Source organism: Myotis daubentonii, chromosome 13, assembly GCF_963259705.1.
Source record: "Myotis daubentonii chromosome 13, mMyoDau2.1, whole genome shotgun sequence".
Classification (NCBI taxonomy): domain Eukaryota; kingdom Metazoa; phylum Chordata; class Mammalia; order Chiroptera; family Vespertilionidae; genus Myotis; species Myotis daubentonii.
In genome coordinates this window covers 27,856,141-27,879,014 of record NC_081852.1, presented here as the reverse complement: position 1 = coordinate 27,879,014, position 22,874 = coordinate 27,856,141, and the positions used below count along the sequence as shown (strand labels likewise).

The 22,874-nt window shown below is 41.6% G+C and overlaps 1 long non-coding RNA gene across 1 annotated transcript in view; it reads right to left on the bottom strand.

Annotated features, from left to right (window-relative positions):
- Positions 1–22,874, bottom strand: part of LOC132214931 (uncharacterized) — a 244,114-nt gene that overhangs the window by 137,756 nt on the left and 83,484 nt on the right. Inside the window, exon 3 of the long non-coding RNA XR_009448372.1 lies at positions 11,542–11,661. This is a non-coding gene — a long non-coding RNA (uncharacterized LOC132214931). The remainder of the gene's footprint in view (positions 1–11,541; positions 11,662–22,874) is intronic.

Sequence of the window (22,874 nt, the reverse complement as noted above, 5' to 3'; positions counted from 1 at the left end):
ATTTCATAAAATGCAAAACACTCTACCTGAATTAACTTGAACTACTTAATTTACATCAGAAAAGAGAATATATGTGAAAGGGACTGAAAATAGGAAAGACATCATAAATATAAATGATTGTCATAGGCGTTCCTGCGCCTCTTTGCTTGTATATTATTTTTACTATGTTTGAGCTAGATATTAAAATCTATGGGATGTGAACAACACCTCAAAAGGAATTTGGGGATGATTTCTCAGTAATGTGTCACTTTATAGAGTAATTAACAATGGTTTATTATTTAATATTATGTATTATTAATATTATTAAGGACCTGGCTATCCGAGTTCATTGTAAGTATGTTTTAATTCACAAAATGTTGTTTTGAGGCCAATTTGCAAAATCACAGTATTGTGGCACCCAGGTACAAGCTAAGCTGGAAAGTGAGACTTTAAAGATCACATAAGAAGGAATTGCAATTGACCCCTCCATGGTCTGTGAATGGATATGCCTTGAGTGTATATGCTGACATTGACAATGGACCCCAGCTATGGGTGTGTGTAAGTATGTTCTAGGCAAAGAGAAAAATGTCACTTCCTTTGGTGCTTTCCCTACTGAAACCTCTCTGGATTTGACATCTTGGGCTGTGTCCCAGATATCTGCATCAGGGACTCTCCTGTGGTCTCTGAGGGCCTCCCAGCCTCTGACCCTGGCACCTTTGTCTAGATTCCACTGAGTGTGGTAATGACACACTCTTGGAGTCCATGCTTCAACAGGAGTGACTAGTATTCCTCCTTCTCTTCCCATCTGAGCCGACCTGACTTCAAACAACTAAATAGCAGCTGCATGGAATCCAGCCGTTTGGACTTTGGGATTAGACAGCATGGCTCAGATCTTGACAGCGACTGCAACCAACTGTTCACTCTGGGACCCTGGGCAAGGTTACTTCCACATTCAGAGACTTAATTTTCCTCATATGTAAACTGGGATAATAACATCTAACTTTTTGTATCGAAAAGATTGTGTGTGTTTTTTCAGGATGGTGCCTAAGAGGACGCAAGCTCTCAGTACGTCACGCTATTGTTATTATTGCTGTTATGACTGTGACTGTCATCACATACAGGATTATCTTAGAAGAGCTATTATAAAGTAAATATCAATTTGGTCCTGGTGTACTGACTGCAGTAGAGAACTTGATGGCTAGAGGTTTTCCATGTGTTCACATACAAATGTGTATGATGCCTCAAGGGCACATGGAGCATCATCTGTGCTCACATGGAAACCCAAAGTTACATCATTACAGACTTTTTTATTTTGGGATGTCCTAACTGATTTTTCCTTCCTGTAGATTTAACTCCAAACCACTCTTAGCCTGGATTATTATAAAAGCAAAGTGAGATGTGTATTCCCTGACATGCGTCCACACACTTGGGGAACAGGAGTGGTCCCGATTAGTTGAGGGACAGAAGGGGAATTATAGTTTACACACTTGGAGTGGGTCCACGTCTATAGAATCAAAGGCAGCCTGGAAGACTGGAAAGAACAGGAGTGACTAGTGATGTTCTAAAACATAGAAATAACCAAATGAAAGAAAGGAATTGACCTGAGCAAGAGATCTGTTGTTTTCCTGTGGCTGTGTCCTGAGATAGCTAAGAATGTTTGCCTGGAGAGGAAGACAGAGAGCGCTGGTCTCATTCTTCTGAAGTTTGAGGGGCCATCACGTAGAGGAAGGAGTTTGCTCAGTTTCCACCCCTCCAACCCCAAAGGATAAAGAGGACCAATAAATGAGAGTAAAAGAGATGAGACTGAAGGGAGCATGCCTGCCTGCACCTTTCCCTTTCCCCCTTCTTCATCCCCACCCCACCCACCCCCAGCACCAGGTGCATTACCATTACCCTCCTCACTCCCGAGCTCTAAAGGCCCTTTCTTTACTTCTACAACTTGTTTCCCAAGCCCATTTCTCCTACGAATTACTTTGTCTACCTCTGTGGTTTTCTAAATAAATGTTCCTTATAATCGGGGAGAAAAAATAGATGAGCTTGAGCTGAACAGAAGGAAGAACTTAACTATTCCAGTGCCCTCCCCCCAATGGAATGGATCCTTAGTTCTTGAAGGGTTTAAGCAGGAGATGGATGGCCCTATCTTAGGGATCTTATAGATTATATGAGGGGAGGGGAGTTCAATGACCTCTCTGATCCACTTTAAGATTAAATACAACTTTATCAAGATTTACTAGTAGAATTTCTGTTTTATTCTCTTGAACATTAAAATAGGTATAATGTCACTGCTGCTTACTAAAAATGTATAAGAAATTGAATTTTCAATTATTCTATAGACATAATTTTTGAGTATTGAAAATACATAAATATAGAGCAAATAAGTTATTTTCAACTTTCCAAAATAACTTTGTAGGAGCTATATAGGAAAAGAATCTCTGAAAAATATCTTTCAATTCTCTAAAGATTTTAAAAAATAATATTCTGCATCTCAAAGACATGAAAGAATTACCCACTGTGAATTATAGCAGCTAAATCTTTCAGAAATCCCAATTTATAATAATGTATCATTAATACTTATGCTCATGAAAGGTCCCACTTTGAGGATCTATATGCAATATATGATTCTAATAGCCCCTTGTGCAGTAGATAGTTTTAGTATCCCCATATTACAGAGGAGAAAACTGAGGTTCAGAGATCAGGAAACTTGTTCAAGTCCACCCAGCTAAATGTGGAGCTGTCTGACGCCTCAGCCCCTGATCTTTCCACTGTGTCATACTTCTTGACCACTTCCTGTCTTGCCTGAATAAACACAGTTCAGGTCAAACATCCAAGCAATGATGACGTCTCTCTGTCACACCTCCCAGTTAAACCCTATAATTTCCAAGGCTCTGTATTCTTGTCTGGCCTGCCCAGGAAAATGTCTATTTTGAGATCTGCCTCTCTCAGAAGAGTTGCATGTTCTTGATGGTCTTTCACACATGGGCCACGCTGAACTGGAGGTGCAGAGTCGTTACTCCAACTCACAACTGAGACTGCCCTTCACCCCCTGTTCCCAATTTGGGGTCTGTTTCAGGGAGGGTGTTAAGGCTATTAGTAGGTTCATGGGGGCTATTAATAGAGCCTGGGCTTCAGCCAACTCACCATGTTTATGTTTTTGGGGTTGCGCTGCAACTGTTGTTGGTAATTATAGATGCGTGGGTGAGGATGGGTACTGATGAACAGTTCCTCCTCTTAGTTTCCTCTTTACACATGCCCAATACTGGGGGTGTCTAAACTCACAGTCTCATCATAAGGTCCCTCATGTCTAGTCACTGCTGTATTTCCTGGCCAACTGAAGTAAGCAGGGAAGTTGGAAGATTTCAAGGCAATCTACATCACCATTTGGGTTATAACCTATGTAGTCAATGCCTTCTTTAAAAGAAGTAATGTGACGCCAAAATAAAGCTCTTTCTCCTCCTACAAGCAAGCTATCCCCTTTGTGATGGCAAAGCATTTACCACAGTTTTGCAGAGAAATATGTAAAGAGTATTCATGAGTCTTATTAAAATGATGCTCCCCACAGAAACTCATTGAAATGAGTGCTGCCCAGTAAATTGTTGTAATCTGTAATATAAGCTATTTTGGTACCACAGAGGTACATGCAATCTCTTCATGGTTGAAGGGGCAGAGGCCACTTTTTCCAGTTTTTAGCTTGATTCTCTTATGTGCCGAGAGAAAGGGTTGGTCACAGACCAAGGGTACTCCTTGAGTTAACCATGCAGCTACCAGAATAGTCAGGCTCGTCTGCTTCTACCAGTCCATTGAACTTGGACTGTGCCAAAGAGACACCAATGGAAGAAAAATAGCTGAACTAAATTAAAAAAATGCTGCCACCTTCAAGGTACTCACTTTAGAGGACATTTTTCCCTACTCTCCAACCTCAACACCCCACATCCTGGGTAATAGCAGTAGAAAGTCAACTAGTGAGAAAGAGAAATTGGGGACATTTAGAAGGGACTAGTCCAATTCCACCTTACATGCCCCTGTCATGTCCTTCCTTTGCCCCCAAATTGTATAGTTCATCTAAGTAGGTGGCTGTTCAAGCTTTTTAGAGGATCTTGGCCAGGGCTGAGACAACATGGTGCATAAAGCCAAGAGAAAGACTCCCATGTGATATGCAAAGACAAGGTTCTGAGGTCAAAAAGCATGTGACAGGGCCCTGGCCAGGTGCCTCCATTGGTTAGAGCATTATCCCATTCACCAAAAGATTGTGGGTTCCAGCCCCAGTCTGGGTGTCTATGGGAGGCAATCGATTAATGTTTCTCTCTCTTCTTCCACCTCCCCAAGTCCCTCTATCTCTCAAATCAATAAAACATATCCTTGGATGAGGATTAAAAAGAAAAAAAGCATGTGGCAGGTTATCAACTAAAAGGTAACCAGTGAAAGAAGCTAGGCACAAAGGACAGCACATATATAGTGTATGATTCCATTTGTAAGAATGTCTGGAATAGGCAAATATACAGATATAGAAAGTAGATTAGTGGTTTCCTAGGGCTGAGGGATATGGAAGGTTGAAGGGTGATACCTAAGGGGTATGGGATTTCTTTTGGGGTATGGTAAACATGTCCTGAAATTGATTATGGTGATGGATGTACAACTCTGTAAATATACTAAAAGCTATTGAAGTGTAAACTGATTGGGTGAATTGTATAGTATGAGAATTAATATCTTAATGAAGCTGTTAAAAATAAAAAGGTAAGAAGTGACACATTTGGGGAACTACGCTGTGGAAAAACCAGAAAAATCGAGTGATGAGCAGTGAGACAGAGAACGCTAATAGGAGGTGATCAGCTGACGGGTCCTGGGAAAGAGGCAAGCTGCTCTAGACAGAGGTTTTATACAGTGTCAGCTATAGCCCATGTGTTTTGGAAAGGGTTATGATGGATACCCTCTTGTAAAAGACCTCTAGAGGTCACAGCAGGACTACTGTATTCCACTTTGATTCTAGAAGGATGAATCTGTCTAAAGATTGAGCCTGGCCAGCTTGAGGGAATCTCACTCCTGTGATAGGATTATGGTTATAGAAAAGTTAGCCTCTTTTCATTTCCTGAAGCCTAATTAGAAATTTAGTTCATGCATTATGACCCTTGGGAATTAATTGCTCTTCCAGGTATCAGTATTTTTCTGTTTGTATTTTATCAGGGCTTCACTCAAAGACTTCCAAGTTTGGCCAATCATTGCAGTATGAAGGTGGTTTTAGTTATATTCCAGGAAAAACCAGAATTACTCCAGTATTTTGGTAACGAATAATGAATGAGGAACCATGCACACAAGGTCCAGTTCCAAATACAGTGAAGTGAGATTTTTTCATCCAGAATTTAGCATGCCCCGGTCCTTCTGTAACTCTCCAACCAGATCGCCCACTCTGTCTCGCAGAGATTCAGAACTGCAGCCCCAAATGCTACATTTTTTTAAAATATATTTTTATTGGTTTCACAGATGAAGGGAGAGGTAGAAACATCAATGATTAGAGAGAATCATTGGTAGGCTGCCTCCTGCCCTCCCCCCACTGGGGATCAAGCTCACAACCTGGGCATGTACCCTGACCGGGAATTGAACCGTGACCTCCTGGTTCACAGATTGATGCTCAACCACTGAGCCACGCTGGCCAAGCTGCATGCCTACATTTTTGCTTATGTTGTTCCTTCTCCACAGTTGGCTAATTCCTCCCTATCCTTCAGGAATCTTCTAGGAAGCCTCCTCTGAATTCTTGGGAGTCCTTTTGTATGTTCCCATAGCACCTTGTATCAACACATTGACTGCATTGTAAAGGGATTTTCTATTCATCTGTTTATGTCCCCACTGGTCAGGAAGCTCCTTAAGGCTCATTACAATGTCTCTTTGTCCTCAGCCCCTGCACTAGTTTCCAGCACCTAATATGTCCGTAGTCAATGTGTGCTGAACACCTTCATTTCCAGGAGGCTATTCAGGGGCCACTGGGGAAGTTTGACCAAGCCCACACTTTCAATAGCTTAGACACTACTACCCCTAAATTAAACTGTTTTCCACACACTAAGTTCAGATATGCATTCATCAGCTGACAAGAAGACACTGGGAGTTTTTCTGTAATGCAATTGCTCAACTGTTCAATTTGATAGCAGCACCATCTTGGTAACAGAATGGCAATGGTCTGATTATTCAAATATTCAGTTACAAAAATATGTGGGAAACAGACAAGGTGTGCTGATATTAGTGAAAATAAACAGAGAGGTCTCATTAATTTAATTAAATTAAGATAAAAATAGAATTCATTAGGTGTGCTAAAAGTAGCCTATCTTTAGCCCTAACTGGTTTGGTTCAGTGGATAGGGCATCGGCCTGCGGACTAAAGGGTCCCGGGTTCGATTTAAGTCAGGAGCATGTACTTTGGTTGCAGGCACATTCCCGGTGGGAGGTGTGCAGGAGACACCTGATTGATACTTCTCTCTCATCGATGTTTCTAACTCTCTATTCCTCTCCCTTCCTCTCTGTAAAAAATCAATAAAATATATATTTTTAAAAAGTAGCCTATCTTTAGCCTCAATTGGATGTTCAATTTACTCAAATATATATATATATATACTAGGGGCCCGGTGCACGAAATTCGTGCACTGGGTGTGTGGGGGGGGTAGTGTCCCTCAGCCCAGCCTGCCCCCTCTCACATACTGGGAACCCTCAGGCGTTGACCCCCATCACCCTCCAATTGCAGGATCGGCCCCTTGCCCAGGCCTGACGCCTCTAACAGAGGCGTCAGGCCTGGGCAGGGGACCCTCATTTCCCCCCATCACTGGTTCTGCCCCCAGCCCAGGCCTGATGCCTCTGGCCTAGGCGTTCGGCCCGGGCAGCGGGGACCCACAGCTGCAGTGGCCCCGCGATCGTGGGCTCCGCTTTAGGCCCAGGCAAGGGACCCCTAGCTCCCGGGACTGCCAGCTTCGACCGTGCCCAGCTCCCATCGCTGGCTCCACCCCTACTTCCTGCTATCACTGGCCAGGGTAGAAAAGGCACCTGATTCTCCGATCATGGCTGGGGGGCAGGGCAAAGACGGCCCCAGGGCCGCCTTTGCCCTGCCCCCCAGCTCTTAGCTCCCCCCTGGGTTTCCGATCACTGTCAGTGGCAGGGGGCTTCTTCCTGCTTTCCCTTTCACCTCCCTGCATTGTGCTTACATATGCAAATTAACCGCCATCTTGTTGGCAGTTAACTGCCAATCTTAGTTGGCAGTTAATTTGCATATAGCCCTGATTAGCCAATGAAAAGGGTATCGTCGTACGCCAATTACCATTTTTCTCTTTTATTAGTGTTGATATAAAAGAACAAAGTAAAGAGCACCATGAAATTCTGGGAGTGCAGTGTCAAATATAGCATCCAAAAGGCAAGGTATAGTTAGCATTTTTATAATTATTTTTTAAATCTCTGGGAGTCCTCCCACCCCTTAACCAAACCCAATACTTTCTGAAGTTTATTGTTTGATATCCATCCCTTTGATTTTTTGTTTTCATAAATGTATTCTGTATCAAAGCAGGAAGTGACTTGTATTATAATAGAGATTCTTGAAGTCTTTTAAAGTCCCAAAAACTTTAGGAGCAGCAATAGTCAACTGAAGACAAAACTCAAAGATTATATCCTGGCCTTGTTACTAAGTTATTGAGAGCACAGACATAGAGTCAGGCATATCTAGATCACCTAGCAATGTGTCTTCATCAAAGTTATTTAATCCTCCAAACCTCAGTTTATTAATCTGTAAAATGGGGATAATAATAGTACCTATCCCAGAGGGTGGCTACAAGATGCAAATGAGTGAATATGTTCAATATGCCTAGTCCAGTGCCTGGTACTTAGCCTGAGTGTATACTATAGAAGCTGTTCTCTAGGAGGGAAGGAGGATACCAGAAGAGCTGGGAGGAAATAAACTTTCCCTACTTCACAAATTGTCTAGGGCCTCACCAAAATCTGAACTCTTGATGTGGAAACACAACTGCTGTTATTACTCCTGATCTACCCACTGGGTCATTCTGGCTTCTGCTGGGTGAGTGGGAGTGTGCTATTTATTCTAACCTAATGACTCCTTCCAAGTTAGAGAAGTTGGAAACCCTGACGGTTGTTTCACCCGTTACTTCTTTCATTTTACCACCTCTGCACTCAGGAAGGTGTGTCTCCTGTATTATGGGCGCATCAGCATTTTCAGTTGACTGAGGCTCCCAATTCTTCAAAGGGAAACTACTTAATTGTCTTGATGAAGATTTAAGCCATGACAGTGGCAACTAGAAGAGACTGTATAACAAAATATAGTGGAGTATCCCTGGTGGACTCTGTGTGGTGGAACCTGGGTGCTACCACCTCCCAGGAAACAGTCGCCGCCCTGGGCCTCCATGTTTGCTTCACCCTGACATGGTTGAAACTGCCCATTTCCATTGCGATCACATTCTCGCCTAAGGTTTTGAAATGGTTTATTAGAGATGCATGACGTTATTTATTACTGTTTAACATTTGTTGTTTATTATTATTACTCCCACTTACCCAACAATTTTGGGAAACTCTTGCACTTCTAAGATTACATGTAGATGTCAAATACTCTCAAGGAGTCAGTTAAACAAAATGGAATCTGAAGGCAGAGAAGCAGAGAATGGCAACAAAGAACATGGGAGAAAATAAAAGAATGAGATAAAAGAAAAAGACTCAAAGCTATGATGTCAAAGTACCCAGCCCAGAGCCTAGAACATAGTGGGGAAGTGCTCAGTCATTTAAAAGCATACAACTATTCTTGTCCCATGGGGCTGCCCTAGCCTGTTTGCTTGTGAAATAGCTTCCAGACAAAAGCGGTAGTTCTAAATATTTGAGTGAAGCTTTCTCCTCTTCATAGGCAAGCCTTTCAAATGCATTATCAACCCTTTATCCACCGCCCACATATTCCCACTATACTAATCTGACCTCCACACCAACCTCCCCACTGTGGCGGCTCTCTTTCAAGATCATCAAATGAATTATCCAGTAGGTGCTTCCAGCCTCCACCGTGCTGGCCTCCCTGAAATATCTGATGTTGTTGACTGGTCTCTTCTCGAAACCTTCTTCCGTTCCTTCTTCTCCTTCACAGTTTTCCTTTCTGGTCCCTCCCTTTCTTTGTCCACTGCTTTCAGTTATTGAGTTCAAAGACCTGTCCTTGGCTGTAACTACCACTTACATATAAACAGCTTTCATGTTTTTCTTCTCGTTTCTGAGCTATCCTTTGAGCATCAAACCCAAATAGCCAAGTGTATGTTGGGCCTCTCCACTTGGGTATCCCACAGGCACCTCAAATTCAACATGCACAAAACTGAATTATCTTACACCCCCTTCTCCCCACATTGTCTTATAACCACTCAAACCAAAACCCTGGATGTCATCTCAGATTTGTCATTTTCCTTTAACTCCTAACCCTACCCCACCCTCTACTACATGTTCTCCAAATCGTGGGAATTCTATGTTTCAAATAGCTATGTCTCTAATACTTTCACACGTTCACTGGCTTAGTTGCAACTCTCACAACTTTCTTGAATTATTTTAATAGCCTCCCAACTAGTTTTCCTGCCTCTTATCTTGCCACCTTCAGACCCATTTTCCTCTCAGATACACAAGTGACCTTTCTAAAATGAAAGTCTGGCCCTGACCGGTTTGGCTCAGTGGATAGAGCATTGGCCTGCGGACTGAGAGGTCCTGGGTTCGGTTCCTGTCAAGGGCATGTGCCTTGGTTGTGGGCACATCCCCAGTGGGAGGTGTGCAGGAGGTGGCTGATCGATGTTTCTCTCTCATTGATGTTTCTGGCTCTGTATCCCTCTCCCTTCCTCTCTGTAGGAAATCAATAAAATATATTTAAAAAATAAAATAAAATGAAAGTCTAAGTCACCATCTTACCTGAAGTCTAGCCAGTGGCTCCCCTTTGCTTGCTTATGTAGTAGAATAAAAACCCCTTTGCAGCCTGCCCAGTGTGGTTCAGTGGTTGAGCATCAACCCATGAACCAAGAGGTCACAGTTCAATTGATTCCAGGTCAGGGCACATGCCCAGGTTGCAGGTTACATCCCCAGTAGGGGGCATGCGGGAGGAGCCGATCAATGACTTTCTCTCATCATTGATGTTTCTATCTCTCTCTCCCTCTCCCTTCCTCTCTCTGAAATCAATAAAAACATTAAAAAAAAAAAAACACACCTCTTTGCAGAGGTTTTAACATGGCTAATAACCCTTTGCAAAAAGCCTACCAGAGGCTTTTTGACCTGGTTCCCATATTTCATCTCTACTCTTCCCTTTCCCAACTTATACCCTGACCATCAAAATTCTAGATATTCCCCCAAAGCATCATACGGTTCTATGTATTTGCAAATGTGGATATGTATATATATTTTGCATTTGCTTCTCATTCCCACCTTGACAAATGCCTATTTATTCACAAAGGCCTAGTCCAAGTATTATCTCTTAATCATCTCTAATATTACCACTCCCCCTCTTTAGAGAGCTGACTACTTTCTCTGATCTGCCACAGTATATCTCTGTTAGGTATCTACCACACTTATTTACATGCCTGCCTCTCTGCTAGACTGAAACTCCTTAAGGTTGGGGATGGTGTCTTATTAGTCTTTACCCTCACCCCTGTACACAAGGCCTGCCATAAAATAGGCATTTGTTCTATGTGTAAGAGAACTCAGCACCTCCTTACCCTTCAAGTCAACCGGAATTGAAAACCCAAGAAGCCACCCTTGACAATGTCAGTTTCAGGCTCAGATGCTCCATCTGGGCAGCTCAGTCTGGGAGCCCTTCACCAGTTCAGCAAGCATCCCACCTGCCATGAAGTGTGCTGGTAGGGTGGCCTTTACCTCCTTGCACCCCCAGCCCACACCCTACAGATTGAGCATCTTAAAGGTCATGTTCGGGGACGGTCTTTATCAATGAAAACATCAGTAGAGAGAAAAATTCCACTCGGAGATATGGTGAGACATGTTGGTTTCAAAACATTGCAGATCGTTAAATGAGTAATGTTAATGTGATCTCAAAATAGTAAACACACCCCCACATGGAGAATGATATTAGTTGCATTATCTGGAAAGGAAAAAAAAAGACTATTTGGTTGCAAGAACTATGAAGAGATGTCTGTATGGGTAATTCAAGTTCTTGTAGAGCAGGTAAGTTGCATTTTTCTAATTGCCTCCCCCCTCCCACCCCTCCGTATGTATACACACATTCCCAAATCAAATCTGTTCATGGGGTGAGGCCCGTGATTCAGGGGAAATGGAGGACTGGGGGAGGGGAGGAGCACACACATAGAGGAAGAAAACTCTGATTGGGAAAGAGTTTCTTAAGAATTGTGAATGTCCTGCACAGGAAGTAACACTTCATCACACGGCTGATAATCAGCCTAGGCTTGTCAGGGATTGGTTTTTCCCTCCTGTGGTGTGAGGATGGCCCCATGTAAGCCTGAACACCTTCCCGGCCAGCCTGATAGTCATTTGAACGTATCCAGTACCCATCATCCAAAAAGTGTGAGTGCACTGGTCCCATTACACGGAAGTCATGTGAAACACTCACCATGTCAGGCGGGGGCAGTGGGAGGGATTCTTCTGCAGTTTCAAAGGTTTCCATGGAGCCAGACCAATGCCGTCCTCCAAACAGCCTTTTCTACTAAAGCAGCTAGCTCACGGCCTGCACCTGTATCCGAGTAAAACAAAATGCACTTTTTTTTCACCCACCAGCTCACTTGCCTTTGCCCCTTCTCTCTCTGATGCCCAGTTCTTCTTCCAGAATCCACTATCTTTAGAGCCGCTTACCTTTAAAGAAAACAATCCAATCAGCTAATTTACTCCAAAGAATTGGCAACTCAATATGACTAGTGTTTGCATTTAGAAAAGTGGTAAGTACTTTACCCAAAGGAATGATTCTTTAATGGTGAAGTTTCTGGCCCTTTCACGGGAGCTGGTGGGATGTTACAGTGCCTCTCAAGTCCTACTACATGGTGGCCACCAATGATGAGCGCACCTAAGTATGACCCTCATGCCAGGGTAATACTTCATTCCCTGACAAGAAGCCAGTAGCTTCCTTCATGGTTATCAAGTTGCTTTTATGCAGTGCCTGTTTTGGCTTTCCCCCCCCAGAAATATTAGGCAAAATAAGTTAAATCCCAAAGGTCCTTACCTCTTGACCATAGATCCTTAATATACTGCCACTCTACCCAGGACTTCTTTGATAAAGAGGACACAGACTGAGGAGGGGCAGGGAGGTTGTCATTACATGAGCCCTTAAGTGTGTCCATTTTTAAGGCTCAAGTCATATGTTAATCTTACAACAGATACATGAAGGTCCTCATCCATTTATTCAATAATCACACGTTAAGCTTCCACTGTGTTCCCACAATTGTTTCAGAGATACCTCAAAGAGCAAAATCAAAGTCGTTGCCCTAGCAGAGAAATCAGTTTAAACTATTTCCGTCTGTCTCTAGAAAGCAGAACTGGGACAAATGGGTAGGAGTGTCAGGGAAGCAGAGTTCTGTTTCACATAACGTACGACCAAATATGGAAGGGTAGTGAGCTCCATGTTACTGGAGGGGCCGGAGTAGAAGCTGCTTGACTGCTTGTTGCAGAGAGACTCATGCTGGCAGATGGACTGGATCAGCTGTCTTCAACTGTTTCTTTCAGCAGCATGGATCTTTTCTCAAATAAAATCTTATCTTTAGCTCCAATATATTAGAAAGCAGAGTCACTATGACTGAAGGGGAAATATGGCTCTAGAGGACCCCCTGAATGTCCCTCTGTGCACTAAATTCTAGGTATCCACAAGCTACTAACTGAGATGATCACGGAGCTCCTGGCCTGCCCCGGTGTCACTGGGATCTGTGAGTTCAAGTAGAGTGGCATGGGCTTCTCACCACCGTCTTTCCCTCCCTCTTCCCCACTTGTACCTGTTCCTAGGAGAGAGTCTGGTTAAGCCAGAGGCTCTGGAATTTAATGAAACACTTAATGAATGCTCTCTGAGAATGTCAATGAGTCCAGGACATTGCTTCATTTGAGTAGACCTGAGAATAAAAGAATGGCTCCTCCAGTTCCAAAGTGGGCACATTGCCTGGGATCCTGAACCTTGAAGAAAAGCCAAAGAGCTTAGAAAGATGGAAAGAACCTTGGGGAAAGAGGGCAGAAGACCAGAGGGAGACTGACGGGCCACTCACTGACATGTAAGAACGCATTTGTACCGTTCTCTGGTGACCACACATATTTATTATCCTCTAATGTAAGGTTTACTTTCTAGCAATGACTCTATCATCACACCCTCTCAGATACAACAGGTATGACTAAGGGGCCGAGCATTATTCTGCAATCTGGAGCAGACAGCAGCTCAAAGGACTCCGGGCTGGCAGCTATTCACTGGCTGGGGCTGGTGATGGGATGGCGGAGAGGGGAATGTGGTACCTTGAATCAGAGCTTGGAGTCTTTTCAAGCATAGAGCTACCGTGCAGAGCCTCGAGTTTGCCCAATCATAACCTTATCATCTTCCCAGCTAGAATTCTCCTGAAGGCTCATCAAACTCGAGTCACATCTTCTAGCTTCAGAGTCTACAAAGTTGTGAGCTAAAGTGAATGAGTCAGCTGAGCTGTCTTTAAACCCATTTTTCCCCCCAAAGCGTGTAATGTACAGTAAACATTACTTGGGGGAGATGTTAATAGATGTTACTAGAATTCTGAAAACTTTGGGAAACTCTGCATCATAGAAAAATAAGCAAGTTTCTTTACTGCAGAACTTTTCACAACCTTGAAAATGCTAATGTGACTCTCCAAGAAGGGAATATAGTATAGTTTTTCCTACTTTTATTTTAGTTCTGAATAGATTTTCTCACAGAGCACTGAAACAGATTTTGGAAAATCTGTAAAAAGCCAAATAATATGAATTTAGTTTAAATTTTCATGAAAGTAAGGCGGTATTTCCAAAGTACACCAATTTCTTGTCCATCATCTTGAGAGATAATAATGCAGGCACATAGATGAATTGTCTGCTTCAAATATCAAAACAAACCATTTTATCTGAAATCTTTCTAAGGTGTACTACACACATTTCTATTTTTGATTATGGAAAATGAGACAATTCTGAGTATAAAAGTAAACATATGCTTATTTGTAAAAGCTTGAGAATTTGGAAAAGAAAAAATAAGAGTTACAAACCCATAATTCTCTTAACATTTTATGAAATTTCTCTCATCTTGTTCTGCATAAAATGGTTGCTGAAATATAAAAATAAATGTCATAATTCACTTAATATTTTCTATATCATTAAAAATTCTTTGAAAATATATTTCCATGTCTCTATTATAGTTTGTAATTTGTTTTGTGTGAACTTGGTTAAGGTACTATTGACTGTCATATTTGTGACAAATATTTTTCACAACTTGCTATTTACCTTTTAATTTGGTTGATGATTTTTAATATGTAAATATTAACATCTATTTAAATTAAAATACAGATCTTTTTCATTTTTTGTTTCTTCCTTTGCTTTCCTGCTTAGAGAATCCTTTCTCATTCAGAAGTCAGATGAATATTCACTAGATTTTCTCTGGATGTTTCATGGTTTCATTTTTTAAGGCCTTTCTTTAAATTATGGTAAGCTGTTTGCTTTTTAAACTAAATAAAGCATTTTCTTACTGACTCGGGATCACGATTTTGACCAGTGTTTAAAATTATCTGCCATCAAACCAAATGCCCCAGGAGCCACTGCAGTGAGTAGGGAGAATTTTCCTCATTCTACATGACCTAAGACTCCTGTGATTTGCTATCCCTGTGGCTGATTTTTGGTTTTAATCTCTTCTTTTGACGTTGGCTCCCAGCTCTCATTTCCTGTTACAGACAGTTGTCTACCACTCACAATGCTCCCAACTTTTGACAACTCATAAACCAAATAACCATATTTGCATTACTATGAACTAAGGATATATATAGCATGAGTGTAGAAGACAATAATGACCCCCAAAGATGGTGTCCTAGCCCTGGAATTGATGATTATATAATATTACATGCAAAGAGGAATTCAGGTTGCTGATTAACTGACCTTGAGATGTGGAGAATGTTCTGAGTTACTGGGTGGGCCCACTGTAATCACAGGAGCCTTAGCAGAAAAAGAGGGAAGCAGGAGAGTCAGTGTCAGAGTGATTCACTGTGGGGAAGACTCGACCAGCCATTGCTGACTTTGATGATGATGGCGGCCAGAAGCCAAGAAATTCAGACAGCAAGAAGCTTCTCTCTGAGAGCCACCAGAAAGAAATGCTGTCCTCCTGGCACTGTGATTTTAGTCCAGGGACACCCATTTCAAATTTCTGACCTCCCAAATTATAAGACAATAAATTTGTGTTGTTTGAAGCTACTAAGTTGTGGCTGATTTGTTCAGCAGTGATAGGAAACTGACACACTGGGCCTAGAAGTCTGTTCACCAGAGAAAAGTGCATGCGCTTTATTGGTTGGCATTTGTGACTGCTATTTTTGGCTGCTTTGCGGTTTTATTTCTCCCACTCACCCTCCCAATTATTTCCATGGTAATCTAACCTATATCAAGGTCAGAGCCTAAGTAGGGCATCATTATTTTACAAGAATTGGCCTTGACAAATTAAGTTGCAACCTTTGGGTCAAAGGGTGAAGTAAAAGGAAGCTACCGAGACAAAGTATTTTTAAAGTTTTTCAGAGAAATCACAAGGCTGGACCTTCTGCCCAGTCTGGAAGAAAGAATGTCCAACAGAGGGTCATGACCCCTGAACTGGGTGAGAGCATCCCCATTTCATTCACATCTGCTCTAGGTCAGATAACCATCGCTGTCTCTAGGTAAAAATCCCCTGTCTCTGAAAGCCTGGGTCTCTGACGGATGCAAGATACAAATAATCCACTTAACAAAAGGAGTCTTCTGGGGTTCGGGGTGCTAAATGGGTCCTCTGTCACCAAGGGCCTTGGATCCAGACCAAGTCGTAAAGCATGAATAGTTCAATAAAAACTCTATAGTCCTCAAGACGAGTACACAAATAAGAATATGGGAGGATTAGAAAAGAAGGTGCCAGCATCTGCTCCTAAAATGCATGGGGACATATGCCCAGTAGCGTAAGTGGAATCTGCACTTAGGTAATTTGTGTGATAGATGTAGAGGAAGAGTCTGAGGAGTACTCATAATCTCTGCTTCCCTGATGTCTACCAGTGTCCTGCATATAGTAAGTGCTCAATAAATTCCTGCTATGAGCATGAAAAAAGGTATGGATTTAATAATCCTCCGCCATCTTTAAATCACTCTCTGGCTCTACTAACATAGATATAATATAACTTCTTAATAAAAGTTTTCAACCTTAACATAAAAGACTATTTCATCGGGCTCTGGCTCAAGTTAACTTAGGAAGCCAAAAAATCAATAAGGAAGTATTGATTAACATATTAGAATTCTTTTTTTCCAAAAGAAGAAAAAAAAAACTCTTTCTTTGAGTTACAAGGTTTGAGGGGATAGTTGAGGAAGAAAAGCAAAATGGTTAGAGTAACAGAGAATAATAATTACATCTGAATGTCATAATTTAATATGTAGGCATTTAAAAAACAATGCACTCAATAGATGGAGGCTATCATATGACTCTTCAAAATTTTCATATGCTCTTCACTAATTAAAAAATAATACTCTGAAAAATAGTAACTTATATCATAACTTATAATAAAACCAAAGAATATGTCGGTTTGTTAAAAGAAAGTGATGAATGATGACAGGACAATCTTCACATGTATATATAGAGTGATATACAATACACAGTTATGCAAATTGAGAACGTAGATTTAAATATATTGACTGTTCATTACTTAAAGGGTAATATAGTGAATCTCTACTAAAATAAAGAATAATTTCTTCACGGTGGTATTAATACTATGATTTCTTAATATGTTGATATATATATACAGATAGGTATTCATTCAAATAGGGCACCTTATGGTAAGTCCAAAGAAGGGTTTCCCTCAGAGTCTAAAACCATGAACATCAAGATGAAAGGTAACATAAAGAACAGAAGTATTGGGCCGTGTTGATTAAGCCATATCCTTAAGATAATAAGATTCACTTCCAAAGGACTGACTGGGGCATTTAAAGACTCCTAAGGAACCGACAGTCACCAAGATGTTAGACCCAAATGCAAAAAATAAAAAATCAACTCTAAAAGAAATAACATAAAAACACATAAACCAATTTAAAAAATCCTCCCCTTCCAGTTAGGAAGTTTGACTCCATATTTGCTTTAATGGAGGAAAAGGGAGGTCAGATCTATTTGCTGTCATCAAGAAAGCAACAGGATGGGTGTGAGTCTGAGGCTGCCAGCGTAGACGAGCTAAATGATCTACATTTAATAAATGATGGTGTAGCTTTCTCCTTTCTTCATTACCAAAGAAAGGTGGTAAATGTACAACTTCAAGATCACCAGGTTAGAATCATTCCAACACTTTCTTCCCTCCAAAATTCCTAGATATGCCAATAATGTGAACTCATATTCTTGAGAGAAATGCAATATGAAGACCTAACTGACACCATTTGAGGCCCAAATTGATTTTACAATTAATTGAAGTGCCATTTTCCAGTTCACATTGGTGGAAACCTATCAAGAATACAATAGGTTTTTTCGTTTCTCAAAAAAACACTTCTGAGCCCTTGGAAATCAAGTTGCTATCATTGACAGATAGTATGGGTTCACTGTTAAAAGTTTATGCCAACCGTCCTAGCTGATTTGGCTCAGTGGATAGAACATCGGCCTGTGGAATAAAAGGTCCCGGGTTCCATTCCAGTCAAGGGCACATTCCTCCCCAGTCCAGGCCCTGGTCAGGACCCATGCAGGAGGCAACCAATCGATGTGTTTCTCTCACATCGATGTTTCTCTCTCTCTTTCTTCTCTCTTCCACTCTCCCTAAAAATCAATGGAAAAATATCCTCGGACAAGGATTAACACCACCAACAACAAAAAGTTTATGTCAACCAATTGCGCTTTGTTTTTGTTGGGTTTTCTAGAATGTTAAGTGAAGGGCAGCACAGACATTGTGTACCTTGATTTCGGCAAAGCATAATGTCCTTGTGGAAACTGTGTCCTGGCGAGTAGCACAGCTGATAGACTGTCCTTTTAGTGGCAACAGAACACTGATCGTGGGTCTGACTAGGCGGAAGTTTCTCCTTTTAATGCTTCAAGGCAGCTACTAGTAGACCTGGTCCTGTCCCAAAACCTTTATCAAAGTTTTGGATAAGGCTTGGGTTAGATTACTCAGCATGTTCACTACCATTGGGAAGAGTTATAATTCATATTCCTCGTGACAACCCGGGGAAGGGACCAGAAGATTTCCAAGCTACTTTAGTAGTTTGGGTACAAGGGAGCTGTTCAAACATGGCTACATGTCAGAAGCACCTGGACCATGTTGAAACATATGGACACCCAGGCCTTATGCCAGGCCTGCTTAACTAAAATTTCCAAGGGGTACAGCCCTGGCATTTTTTTAATTACCCAGGTGATCAACAAGAAATCAGCCTAGCATCCCCCTTTCAGAACCATCATATCAATGGAATTTCATATAGAGGTTATTCTGGGGTCATAAACAGTCCTTATCTGTTATTCTAGAGATCTTTGTGGGCTTTCAAATTATGAGAAAACCCTTCCCTACACTGGCTTCATCCAACCTTGACTCTTCCTCATGTGGGAAGGGCAGGGCATGGGGAGGAGGAGCATAGCACCTGATAAAGAGAGCCCCAGCTTTGATATCAGCCAAACTTGGAGTCAAGCCCTGCTTCTGGGGCCTACCAGCTCTGCTAGGGGATCTGTGCTGCCATTTCCTCATCTTAAATTGTGAGGATCTAGCAAGATGCATGTGTAAAGGTTTGCTCAGCACAGAGGTGGTCGATTAATGCCAGCTTTTACTTTTAGACTCTTCAGCAAACTCCCCAGTTTTGTGGATCTGGAGTCTGTGGTTTTATCAGAATATGCCTTTTTCTGCAGCTCTGCCCAGTAGAGGAAAGAAGCCACCATCTGCTGACTATCCGCTGTGTGCTGCACAGTAGGTCCCTCTCAAATCTAATCTTATTTCCTTTCATTGTCACCAAAACCTATGTTTTCACACATGAGGAACTTGAGGCGCAGAGAGGTTGAATGAGTTCCCACAAGTCACCCAGCTAGAAAGAGACAGATGGACACCATGAATTTGACTACTAAACCTGCACTGAGGATTCCCCACCGCACTTTTGAAATGGTTAATATAATGAGTGGAGAAAGCTTTGCCCTTTAAAAAATCTAAGGAGAGACATTTTGAAACTGCGAGGGAGGGGGGAAGTCACACCGCCTACACTCCCCATTACCTGAACAGTCAGCAATTAGCCAAAGGAAAAGCCAGAAACTCAACTCATTGCGCTCTCTCTCTCTCTCTCTCTCTCTCTCTCACACACACACACACACACACACACACACACACACACACACACACACGACGGACTGCCTTATTTAAAATTATAGTAATTTATAATAACACTCCCTCATAATACTCTTATTCCTTTGCCCTGCTTTATTTTTCTTCTTACTACTTAATCAGTATCTCACATACCATTATTTTAGTTATTTCTCTTGTTTATTATGACTCTTCCCCACTAGAGTATTATTGCCTTAAGGGAAATATTTTGGTCTATTTTTTTAATTCTCTTATACACATGCCTAGAACACCTTGGCACACATTGACAGTAAATATTTGTGGCATGAATAAATGAGTGAATCAATGGATGGATGGATGGATGGATCAATAAATGAATGAATAGAAAAAGTCCTGAAAGGTATCAATCATAAATACTGAGAGTAATTATCTCTTTAAATAGCTGCATGTTCTGGTTTTTCTATTACAAATATGTATTACTTATTAATAATAGCTTTTTAAAATATAACCTCAACTGTCCAGGCTACTATTGCTTCGAAGATGAATAAGGACAAAGACAGAGCTGGGTTTATCTTCTAGAGAGCAAATATGCTGGGGTTTTCCCCATGGACCCCTCCAAATTCACTGTCTACCCTACTCACTCTACTCTGCCCTGGGATGTTGAGCTCTTTGAACTTAATCAATAAGTTCTCTTGGCCCTTGGCTTCCAGTTGGGAAAGGAATGAGGTTGGGCTGCTGGTTCCTATTGCTGCAGAAGGGATATGTCCGTCACTTCTTAATACCCCGACCTCCCACTTGGTCCTATGACTACTCCCACTCTTGCCTTCATCAGGCCTAAGGTGTAACATTTTGCATGCACAGAGTTTTCCATTCTCTTCTCTGGTCATTTTACCTCTGTCTACATCTTTTAAATAGTCCCTCTATTACATTTTCCTCAATTTCCAGTTGTATGGGCCACCAGTTTCTTGCTGGGTATCTGACTGATACAGCACAAAATGGGGAAATGTGCTTATAGTTAGAAAATCTGGGTCCTGATTCCTTTCCTGAGTCCACCTTTCTGGACTCTAAAAACTAAGAGAATTCAGCAAGACAAACTCTAACATTCTGTGATTTCAAGACGCCCTTTCCTTAGAGAACAAAGTGGTTACTTTCCCCATTGGCTAGAAAGTGTTAACCTGATCCAGAGTCTAAAAAGGGTCCAGTCTCCAGGAACTTACCCACAAGAGTTACAGATGTCCTATACCAGCCGTGGGCAAACTACGGCCCGCGGGCCGGATCCGGCCCGTTTGAAATGAATAAAACTAAAAAAAAAAAAAGACCGTACCCTTTTATGTAATGATGTTTACTTTGAATTTATATTAGTTCACACAAACACTCCATCCATGCTTTTGTTCCGGCCCTCCGGTCCAGTTTAAGAACCCATTGTGGCCCTCAAGTCAAAAAGTTTGCCCACCCCTGTCCTATACACGATAAAATTGAGCTTGGCAATAAAAAAGCCACTGAATCCCAGTCCTATCTTTGCCCTCAATCAGTTTCAAATCAGTAATTTCCAGGAAAATGGAGGTTACATTTTTTAAAAACTATTATTACATAAAATAACGTGTTTATAATAGAAAAACCAGAATTTGCAGCCACTTAAAGGGATGTTAATTATTTTCAACATCTACAATTGATGCAACCTTTCCAGATATTCTTCTATTCACTCATTCATTCTACAAATACTTTTGAGTGCCAGTAGAGGTGTGGTTGTTCTAGTCATGTGGATATAGGAATAGCATTGCATTATTATGAAGTACTCATGTTGCCAAATCAGAACTCTGGGGGTAACCCCAATTCTCCACTTTGGCCAAGTATAATATGTGAAAAATTACGTAATCTCTGCTCTTCTTCAGACAGTGTGTTTACAGGACACCTAAGTCCCTGGAAGGGTAAGGGGACTTTTTTGTGTGTGTTTTTGTCTACAGGACCAAAACCTTTGTCCCATTTGATTTTGTTTCTCTTAGACATAGCCTCCAGCCTCTAGTGAGGAGGCCTTCTCTATTGCCAACTCTAAACATCACCAATAAAAACAGGTGGGGACCCTTCTGGGAAGTGGGAAGTGTTTAACCAAATAACATTGGAGGTTTAAGAGTAATGTCTCTGGAAGTGAGAGCAGATTCAAGGCCGAGAACTCCTTCGTCTGGCGTGATTGGAAGAATGGATCCGCCCAAGAAGACACCATGGTTATTGGAGGAGCCACACATACAGCTGTGGCAGGAAGGGCTGCCTGACTCTACCTTCATTCCATCTCTCTCCATCCTCACACCAGTGAAGGAACGTTTTGTTTTGTTTTGAAAAATATTGCACCCACATTATGTTCTGAGAAATATTAATCTCAGGCAGAAATACATTTGTCTATCTGACATTTTATTTTGAGGAATATCAAAGACCTAGGCTTACTTCAGGAAGAAACCAAGACTGATCATCACCTCATCTTCCACCACTCAAGGCTTGCTAAGAAGGCAAATATACTCACTGATGGAGAAGTGTCTGTCACATAATAATGAAATTCACATGAAATTTTGTGAATAGATTAATTACTGACAAATGACTCTTAAACTATATATATAATCCTCACCCTGAGGCTATGAGGATATTTTTTTTATTTTGAAAGAGAGAGGAAGGGAGGGAGGGAGGAGAGAGAGAGAGAGAGAGAGAGAGAGAGAGAGAGAGAGAGAGAGAGAGAAACATCTATTGGTTGCCTCCCGTACATGCCCTGACCAGGAATCAAACCAACAACCTAGGTATGTATCCTGACCAGGAATCAAACCTGTGACCTTTTGGTGTATGGGACAATGTGCAAACCAATTGAGCCCCCCAGCCAGGGCTTAAATCATATATTAATATTTAATATTTAGCACTAATTAACATTTATCAAACAAAGTTTTGAATTCATAAGGTTCAAACAGAATGGGAGGGGAAAAGGAAAAGTGGGTCCCAGAGCCCAGCAAGTCAGACTGCATGACCACAGGGCAGGCTGCTCTGTTTGCACCAGAGTCATCTGTAAAATGCGATAACAGAGCCTTCACCATAGGGTCGTTGTGTTAAATGAGTTAATGTATGTAAAATGCTTACAATAGGGCCTGGCACCTGGTAAACGGTCAGTAAATGTTAGCTATTACCCTCCTCTCCTCCTCCTTCTCCAGCTTTGCCACTCTTAAGAGCTCTCCTGATCTGCTCCTCAGAATTCCATCTTCCTCTGAGAATCATCTGTGCCTGTGGTCCCTTCCATATAGTATAAGATATGCTGCTGGTGTTTCACAGTCCCTACATTAGAGATATTTGAAAATTTTAAATAAATTTGACACTGAAATTTGCTTCCATCAGCAATGAGCCCACCTCAGACATTCCTCCTGTGCCAAATACCATCACTGTGAAGAGTGCAGTGAAACAACATGGTGACTGAAAGATAATGTAGGTTCTTATTCCCATTCATCCAACAAAT